The sequence below is a fragment of the Corvus brachyrhynchos genome, unplaced genomic scaffold (assembly GCF_000691975.1).
Source record: "Corvus brachyrhynchos isolate BGI_N302 unplaced genomic scaffold, ASM69197v1 scaffold55, whole genome shotgun sequence".
NCBI classification, from domain to species: Eukaryota; Metazoa; Chordata; class Aves; order Passeriformes; family Corvidae; genus Corvus; species Corvus brachyrhynchos.
The window spans coordinates 180,129-189,918 of NW_008238314.1; the positions used below are offsets into that span (position 1 = coordinate 180,129).

General features: G+C 44.7%; 1 long non-coding RNA gene across 1 annotated transcript; it reads right to left on the reverse strand.

Annotated features, from left to right (window-relative positions):
- Positions 1 to 535: 535 nt before the first annotated feature.
- LOC108446625 lies at positions 536 to 6,523 on the reverse strand. Its single transcript, XR_001861881.1, has 3 exons — positions 5,458 to 6,523; positions 1,738 to 1,800; positions 536 to 1,008 (listed from the first exon to the last, which is right to left on the reverse strand). It is a non-coding gene; the product is annotated as an uncharacterized LOC108446625 (long non-coding RNA).
- Between the last annotated feature and the right edge of the window lie 3,267 nt (positions 6,524 to 9,790).

Below are 9,790 nucleotides of genomic sequence, written 5' to 3' on the forward strand. Positions count from 1 at the left end.
CGGGGCAACAGCTCCGCAACGCGGCCGCTGCGCGCACTGCGGATGGAGCGGGGCCGGGGGCTCAGCCCGCTCCCCCCGAGCCCTCCCTGCCACGGCTCGCAGCTCTGACCGGGTTTGTGGCCCAGGTTTTATGGCTCAGGTCACTAAATTCCCCATAAGCATCACCCTGAGCGGAGGGGACCGCTCCCTTCTCCATCCTGCTCTCTCCGAGCCACCCCTCGCTTTCTCATTCCCACTGAAGTTCCTTATTCCAGCTTTGACGCTCTCATCGAAGTTTTGTAATCCTGCTCGTGTTTATTTGTAGCTGGAAAGAGGTTTTTCTGTGAAAGAAATGTGATTGTCACAAGCGTTCTGCGGGCAGTTGCTTCGCCGTGTCCTCAAAGTGAATGTCTGACATTGTTCTGTGCTGCTGGTCACGAACTATGGGTGGCAGTGCACCTGAAAGAGTTTCCCAGTCTTCTGTAACATGCGTCATTTTGAGCGGTCTCCTACTATCACCGAAACTGCGGGAAAAACAAAAACTCTCCTACAACAATTTAGTGTAAGAGAATCAAGGCATTACTTTATTCTGTCCAGGATGTTGCTCTGGCCAGGATGTGCAACAGAAATCGTTTCTTCCACACATGGCCCGGGTTGTGGAGAGGAAATCATTCCATCACACGTCAATTTTACTAGATTTTTCACATACTTTATACAGTCAAAAACCCGTAGAAATTCATTGGTTCAATATTCGTTGGTCCCAAGTCACAGAGTTCTTAGGATTTGGCTTCCTACTGGTTATCTCTTCGCCTTCGATGTTAATTAGGTTCTCATTCCTTGGTTCTCTTATCAGCCTTTTCCGGACCAGGTGTCTCTGACCATGCCAGGGGTGATGTTTGGAGCTGATGGTCGTTGATGGCCGTTATCTTTTGTGCATCTTCTGCTACTCCCAGTCTGCTGAGAGGTTCAGCTCATCAGGCTTTGAGTGCTGAAACAGTCCTTTGAAAAGAAACTGAAAATTCCCTTCCCCTGGGGCAAAGACCAACAAAACTCCTGATTAAATTACATCAAAATATTTTAAACTTGGTATCACTTCCAACTCTACCACTTAATACTAAGGGACTCCTGCTTGTAGGGTTTTTCCTTACAGACAGGCTGGAGCAAATGGAGTATCCCACAAGGAAACACCGCTAGTGCACCACATACACGGGGGTTTCCACCAGCATTAAATCTGCCAGATGGGAGGCAATCCCACAAATACCTACACAGCACTCAGGGGTAATACATTCCATGGGGAAAGGCAAATTTCCCCACTGTGACCCCTGGAAGCCCATGCCCTGTGCCTATTCCTGCTCAGCAGGGTACCTATCCCCCCCTACTCCCCCAGCCCGCAGGTACCCAGCTGCTCCTCAGCCCCCCAGTTCCTCTGCAGCCTGTCCCCTTCACCCCATCAGCCCTGGTAATCACCAGAGGACCCCTTATCTCTTGTGATGATCTCTGGGAATGCCTTTTGTCTCCAACAGCTCATCGCCCTGCCCCTCACCTGCTGAGATTAGCTGCTTTCCTACTGGGAAAAAAGAATAAAAAATGAACCCCGGGAATAATGAAGAGTTCTGAAAGCTTTCAAGTTCCAAAAATAAATAAATAAAGGGAAGGAGGAAGGGAGAATTGCATGCTTCTTTTGATGAATTCCCTTTCTTGCCACCCCCACAGACCATGCAGTAAATAAAATGAAGTCCAATCCTGAAAGACACAAACCTTGACTGTCTGTTTATAGATGGTGTGAGCGCCAATATTCCAGTGGGACTGTGCAGAACGAATCTGTCAGGGAATCAGAGCACATGTTACAGAGTGTGAAGGTACATGCTTCACATTAAAAACAAATCCTTCAGAAAGTGCAGAATACCCTAAATCTACATCTGCCACGCTGCTTATTCCTGTTGCGTTCTTAAAATTCATCCTGAATTTTATTTTCCACATCTTGCAAGTGTTAGATCTGCAAAACAGCATTATAAGTGCAGCTGTTGTGAAGTTCAGCTCTGAATAACTGTGTAGCTAGCTGAATGCTGGCTGGAATTCTGATTTTTACCTCTGAATATTTTCCCTTCTTTCGGAAGGTGCCCGGTTTGAGAAAACCATTTCTTCTGCCTGTGATCACTGATATCACCACATTTCAGGGTGATGAGGGGATGCCATTTTTTCACACCTGACTCAACCCAGCTCTAGCACCACCTTTTCCTAATTGCCTCAATTCCTCAGCACCAACTCCCTGTGCAGCTGCTTCTGCTTCTGTATTGCCATTACCATGGCCCCAAGAGCCACATTCAGTGCCACTGATGCCACAGTCATTGAAAATAATGTCAAGGAGCAGAAAGAAGCCTAGTAAATGACTGATTTACTTTTACTTTTTTTTTAATCCTTTGTTGCTATCACCACCTCCTGCCAAAGGAAGCAGATTTGAGGAGGGTCTGTGCTGTACAGCAATTTGTAGTGTAAATTTTGAGCGTGGCCCCAAGAGTCACATTCAGTGCCACTGATGCCAGAGTCATTGAAAATAATGTCAAGGAGCAGAAAGAAGCCTAGTAAATGACTGATTTACTTTTACTTTTTTTTTAATCCTTTGTTGCTATCACCACCTCCTGCCAAAGGAAGCAGATTTGAGGAGGGTCTGTGCTGTACAGCAATTTGTAGTGTAAATTTTGAGCAAGGTCTTTGATCACAGCAGAATTCAGACATCTGTATTACCAGGCAAATACAACACAGAAACCTGCCCAGCTCTGAGACATGGTTTAGTATCAGCTGATGACCCTATTGATTTATTTTGTGTTTTTCATAATGAGTTATAGCTACATTATAGAGTTGCCTGCATTGGATTGCAGTTTGATTTTCCAAGTGCCATTTCTCAGACGTGAAGCTTTTAGAAAAGCTTTCCTCACAACAACAGCCACTTTCTATCATCCTAACAGAACAGCACTGCAAGTTTGTATCTACAGTCCAACAACAAATTAAAACCCTTTTATTTTCATCTACACACCCATGAACAGAGGTTGGAGCAGAGCAAAACAAGCCAGCGTGCTCCCTCTGATCCCATTTTTCCTTGGAGGTGGAGGAGAAGAGCACTGACTATTTCTCCTCTGCTCCTACACATCAACACTGCTGGAAGCCATCACCTTTCTTTGGTTGGGGTTTGCCAAAGAAAAATAGAATAAAACATTTGAGCTCAGCGTTCCTAACTCACAGCTCTTCCTACAGAACTTTGCCTGAAAAACCTGTTTTCTCAGCAAACAGTTCATCCCCTTCCCATCCTTCAGCTGGAGCTAACACCAGCCAAAGGCATCAGCATGGCTTTGCCAGGTCTGAGTTGTGTTTCTGGAGACTGTACAATGTCCTGACACAAAATAAAGCTTCAAAACAGAGGAAAAAAAAACCAAGAAGAAAAAAGCCTACCACACTCCTCCCACAGGTTATGGATTCCAAACCACGGCTCAATTCAAAAGTATGAAAAAAGCCACAGGGAAGGAAGTGCTGGGAAATATTCTTTTCCCTGATTTCTCAAAATCAAGGTCCTAAGTGCTTGCTGGAGTTTTTTATATGATTGCATGTTCTCCTCATGGACCTGTCACCAGCAGATAAACCTCCCTGGCCCCTGCATTTCCCCAGGGCTCAGAGCAGAGGGGACACCCCCTCGCCCTCAGGTGGGTCACTGTCCCCTCACAATTAATCTGCCACTTTGTTTCCTTCTGGACATTTAGAGTGACCAACACACTGAACAAGCAACCTGCTCTGGGTGCACACAGAAACCATCCCTAATTCTGCTCAGGAACAGGAACAGAGCTCCTTGCTTCATCCCAAATCTTCCCTTTAAGGAAATACAGAGGTAATGGTGCTGTCAGAGATACATCACGAGCCCCCAAAGTTTTGTGAATAACTCCTTGGGGATGGCACCAAATTAGATAAAGAAAGTGACTTGATCAATGTGAAATGTTACTTCAGCTGAAAAGGAAAAGGGACACTTCTGTCTGTACATTAAATAAAAGAATAAATGCATTCGGGTGGCAACATCTGCCACAAGCAAGAGAGCAATCCCCAGCACTGCTCCAAGAGACAACTTCCTTTCTACTCACCTCAGGCTTTGGGAAACACATCTGGATTTAAAATGGGGAAAAAAATGAGAAAAAAAAAGAAGGAGGAAAGAAGAACCCTAATGAGCTTGCAATATTCAACCTGGCATTGTTCCTTGAGGATATTTCCTAGTGTGCACTCAGTAGTTGAGAAAATAGTGTCAAGATATTCTCTCAAGAGATCAAAACAACTTTACTGGCACTCCAGAAAAATCAAGGGACTTTGGCAAAGGGTTTACTACAACATCCAGTCTACATAAAACACTTATCAGAGCATTAACTTGGCCCATTCCACTTGGCAAACTTTAAGCCCTTTTGCAGTTAAGTTACTCAAAATGTTCCAAGAAGCGGGAATTAGAAGAGGAAGGAAGAAAGAGACAGGAAGACAGAAAAGATATAGAAGAGCACACAGGCCACATATACATTCAAAGAAAAGAAGGCAAGAATTTGGAATTAAAACATCCTGAGTACCATTCAGAAGCACACAGTTCATCTGATAACTTTTACCTGCAGAGATCAAGCTACACCTCAAAAAAAGTAGTTACAAACAGAAATCCAATCCAGCAGCCCTTCACTTTCAACTTGGGGCCTGAAGCCATACTTTTCTGGCCCAATTTGACTTCTGTTTAAAAACTGGAATACTACAAAAATCGTATCTAGAGACAGTAGATCCAGCATTTCTCAGGTTAAAAACATTGAAGAGGTTTCGTTTAAATTTTTCTGATTAAACTGTTGTTTAAACAACCACTGGGGCTGGGAGAAGGGAAACAACCTTCCAGCAGCACCATTTCCCTTTTGCACAGTGGAAATGTTAGGGATTTCCAGCATAGACTGGATTATTGTCTTGTGGGGACACTGGGAGCAGAAAGAATCTGCAAGTGAAGCAAGGAGCTCAGAATTTCAAAGTGAAAGGGTGAGAACTAAAAGATAAAAGAAGTAAAACTAATTTTAAGCCCATTTCCTAATTTGTAATGCTCCAGTTACTGTGAGCAGATATGGAAATACAAAGCCTCTCGTTCTCTCCAGCCCTGCCCAGGCTACAGGAGGCCATGGGAAGCACACAGGGAGATAGAACATGTACTTTCTGATGAAAAGTCCCGATTTAGGGCACTCCAAGTGGATTAGACACAAGGAACTGTCCCAGGTAACTGCACCACCTCCATGCATCCATGCAACTGAAACATGACATAGTTATTATTTAAATTTACACATTTATAGAATGCTTATGGCTTCCAGGACATGAGAAATCACAGCTGACATCATGCAAGCAAGAGGCAGGACACTTCTGCTCAGCAACTTCTTACATGTGGAATCACAAGTCCCAAAACCACTTTATAGGATAAGCAGGCATTTTTACCTCTTCCCAGGTCTGTGGAGGACAGGGTGAGTGGCCTTTTCCCAGGTGCTGCAGAGCTCTCTCTTTGTGTCACAGGAGTCATCCACACACCAGCTTCTCCCTGTGGAACACATAGCCAGATATTTTCCATGGCAGGGTTTAAAAAACTTCTCTCCATCACGCTTAGCAGTGTCAGCCCACTGCCAGAGTTTGTCAGCCATAGCCTGGAAGTATCCAACTTTTTTAGGTTGGAATCCAAGCCCTCTCTTCCATATGTAAAAGCTTCAAGGCAAACACAGTGTTTGCACTTGCAGTGCAAAATTGCTTGTGGGTGGTTTTCTCCCCCGATGCAAAAACTCTTTAACAGTGTTTGAATTAGAATGTTTTAACGTGGTATTTTTATGATCTAGTGGCTTTATTGTCACCAGTGACACTGCTCATGTTCCCAGCCAGCTGTAAAGGGGTGGCTTCCTGGGGTGAAGCAGGAGCTGCCTTGTCAGTGACAAACCAGCTCTCCTGGGCTCCTACAAAACCTGGCAGATCCATGACACAATCCCAGCTTGGATCACTAACATGGAAGACAAACCAGCACTGAAATTCAACTCACCTGGGGAAGAATTTGCCCTTCTGTTGCTCTAAAAGCCTTTGTCCTCGCTGTTAACCCCTCACTGACTTCAAAGTAAATTGTGTAATGTTCTCCTGCCTCCAGCAGAGTCCTTGCCCATTGTATCTGGGGAAAGCAGCTGCTGGGGACAGCTGGGAGGAGACTTTCATGATATTACAGTAGTTGCAAAGTCATCTGTGCCGTGGTAGCACTTGGATATTTATCAGTTTCTGTCACCAACACAAGTTTTTAATGTAGGAATGGTCTGCAGGAAGCCAGGGGAACCCACAGCACCCCAGCCCAGGCAGGTTTCAAGAGAGGGGCAGCTGCAAGGGGCTGACAATCCCCTGAAAGATGCAGGAGACATTGTTGGGCCACAGCTGGAAGGAGGTACTTCATGCCAAAGGGGGGCACAGCTGGACAATCCTGAGGGACCACAGCCAAGCCACACTGGGCTAAGTGACATCCCTGAGGGACTGCAACTCCCAGCTGGGTGCTACCTACTCCCAGGTAGCACCCAGCAAAAGCAAAGGATGAGGAGACCAGGAAGGTGTTTGACTGAAGCTGTCCCTGGGGAAGGGAGAGAAATGGCGTTTCTCTAAGTGGGTTTCTTAATTTGTTTCCTTTATTCTCACCCCTCAAATCAGCAATTCAAACTTTGTGTTAACTGGCAGTAAATTCAGCCACATGAAAGTTCCTCAGGTCAAGCCACGTTGCTGCTGGGCCATGCAGACACTGCCCATGCAGAGAGCTCATGGTTTGGTCACTGTCAGAATGTCCCAGATGTGACAAAATGGAAAATTGAATTGTGAAGTGAAAATACTGAGAACCTTTTAGTGTCATAAGATGCCTTTCTAATGGCAGCATTTAAAGAGTTTGTATCTCATAAGCTGATGTTTCTAATTTCAGAGGAAAAAAATGACTGCTCATCTGAGCCTTTCAGATGCACATCAGCCAGCAAGTAATTGAAGACAAAGTGTTTTTCTGTAATAAACCTTCATAATGAAGCACCAGAGGAAAATCCTAAAGTTCAACTCAATACATCACGCTAATCTGCAGAATGGGATTTTCCTGCTACTAATCTCGTTAGAGCTGGGGCACTGTGCAAATACATCTAAACACGTAATTACTGAAGAGATATTAAACTGATCGATTTATTTCAATAAAAAATGCAAACTTTGGGGAGAATTCATTAATACTCAAAATCCAGCCAGGCAATAAATAACACTAATGAACTGAGAAAAAGGAATAGATGAACAAGTACTGACATGTCTTATGGCTTATTGCTGTTAAAGAGGAGCTGACAATTACTCCACTTGAAATATAAATCCTGCAAGGGAAATGCTAGAAAGTGAGTGAAAGACTTGTTAAAAATACGTATGTACATATATACACACACATTTTAAGAAGGCATTAGGATGAAAAATAATTTAATTTCATCCTAAGGAGGCCATATTACCATTTTCATCACCCTTAGGCTGTGTTTACCTTACCAAACAGTGCTGCGCAACAGGAGCATGAAACAGCTGTTGCTGAGATGCTGCCAGCACAGCAACTCTAAATGTGTTGGTGCGCTGCTGCCAGCCAGCTCCAGGGTGGTCCTGCAGCCTGACTGCCTCACAGAGAGCAGGGTATCCCGGCCACAGGGCTGCAGGATCTCCCTGGTCCAGTTTTGTCCCAAGGGAACTCCAGAGTGAGTGCTCTGTAGCGTGAATCAGATCACAGTGATTGTGAGTGTGGCAGCAAACACAGCATCTTCTTCAAAAGCAGCCTCCTGACTGGCACTAAAATGTTTCCTGCAGCAGAAGCACTCAGGGCACTGTAAAGGGCTCTCTCTAGGACAAAACTGCCAGACACAGCAGAAACCTCAGTGCGAACACTCACTCACACAACCCAAATGACCCAGTGACAGCCAGGGGTATCTAAAATAGTCTTTTCAGTCAGGGCTGGGACAGCTGTCAAGACAGAACCCAAGAACGTGTTCCTCCTTGTGCTTGGGAGGTTCTGGAATTTGCCAAGAGGAAAAATCAAAGCATTTGGTTTGGTACTTTGAAATTATAACATGGTATTCAAGCAGCACACTTGGAGTTATCCAGGACACTAGCAGTGATTTTCTTTAGGCTTCTGAAACAAAATAAAGACATTGAGGGGCTGAGGTGTGTCCAGAGAAGGGAACAGAGTTGGAAACGGTCTGGAGCACAAGTTTGATGTGGATCAACTGAGGGAACTGGGGTTGTTTAGCCTGGAGAAGGCTCAGGGGGACATTATCATTCTCTACATCTCCCTGAAAGGAGGGTGTGGTGAGGTCGGGGATCATTCTCTTCTCCCAGGTAAGAGACAGGAAGGGAGGAAATGGTCTCAAGTTGTGCCAGGGGAGGTTTAGATTACGTATTATGAAGAATTTCCTCACTGCAAGGATGGTCAGGCATTGAAACAGGCTGCTCAGGGAACTGGTGCAATCGCCAGCCCTGGAAGTGTTCAACAAGGTGTGGGTATGGTACCTGCTAGTTTTACTCATTTCCAGAGTTCTTACAGCAAAGCCACCTCTCCTGGTGGAGAATCCCCAGTTTGTTCACTCATTCCTTACCTGAAAGCTGCTCCTGTCCACTATTAGGGACAACAGACTTCAGCAGCTGAGGAGGAAGAAAGCTCAGCTATCAAAGATGAGCCTCTGTTTTGTTAAATCACAGTCAAGTTACTGAAAATCACCATTTCCTTTCAATAGTCTTATGTGGGAAAATGCTGGCAAGGCACCCAAACTTCATCTAGACGAGCAGCTCTGGCTCTTACTGGTTATAAAATGATTGATTTATGGCAGCATGTACGACATGATGTTCTTTCCCTTGTAATTTATGCTCTCAGAGGGCAGAGAAGAGGTGGCTGGGCAGGAATTACACATCCCTCGCTCCTGTGCAGATGCCTCTTTGCACAAACACCACTTTCACAAAAATCTCTGCTTTGTTCTAACCCCTGTCTCTAAAGAGCTTCTGTAAGGGCAACTACTACTGACAACAAGCCAACTAAATGTTGTATTTTTGTTCTTTCTGGAAGTTTATGCAAGAAAGATCGGAAATTTCTCAGTTTTCATTCTGCTCTATACAAAATGTTACAGGTTGGGCATGTCCAGCTGCTCTGTTCAAACACGATTTCTAATGTATTTTATTTGGCTGTTTCCTTGGCATTTTCAGTAAGAACCGGGGAAGAAAAAGAATGTACACTGGGAACACAGCATGATGCACCTCTGAATGAAGGCAATCCTCCTCTCCTTGGGCCTGTGATTAAGATTTGCAGTTACAAGCAACATTTAGAAAAAGCAGCTATGCTGCCTTAACAATCCCAGTCACTAGAGCAGGGTATATAGTAGAAATAAAAACAAAACAAAACAAAAAAACAAGTAAGGGAAGCAGATGCCAAAAGAAATGTATTTGTTAACAAGGCAGCTGGGATTTTATCACCAGGAAGCCTCCTTATCATCATTCCTCTACAACCCTAGAACAACAGATATCCTGAAAATCCCAGCTTGATGTCTCAGATGGGTTGAAATCCTCAAACATCCTTTCAGATGCTTCTCAAGGGCTGAGGGATTTCCTTCAAGCTTTCCTTTAGATCAAGGCACGGGGGAACCTGGCAATTTTAGGGTCTTTTGTGGCCAGCAAGGAGTGCGATAAAGCAGCCTGTTCTACACAGTCGCATCGGGACTGCGGCTCCAGGCAAGTGATGAATCTGCCACCAGATGTCACCCAGAGGCCA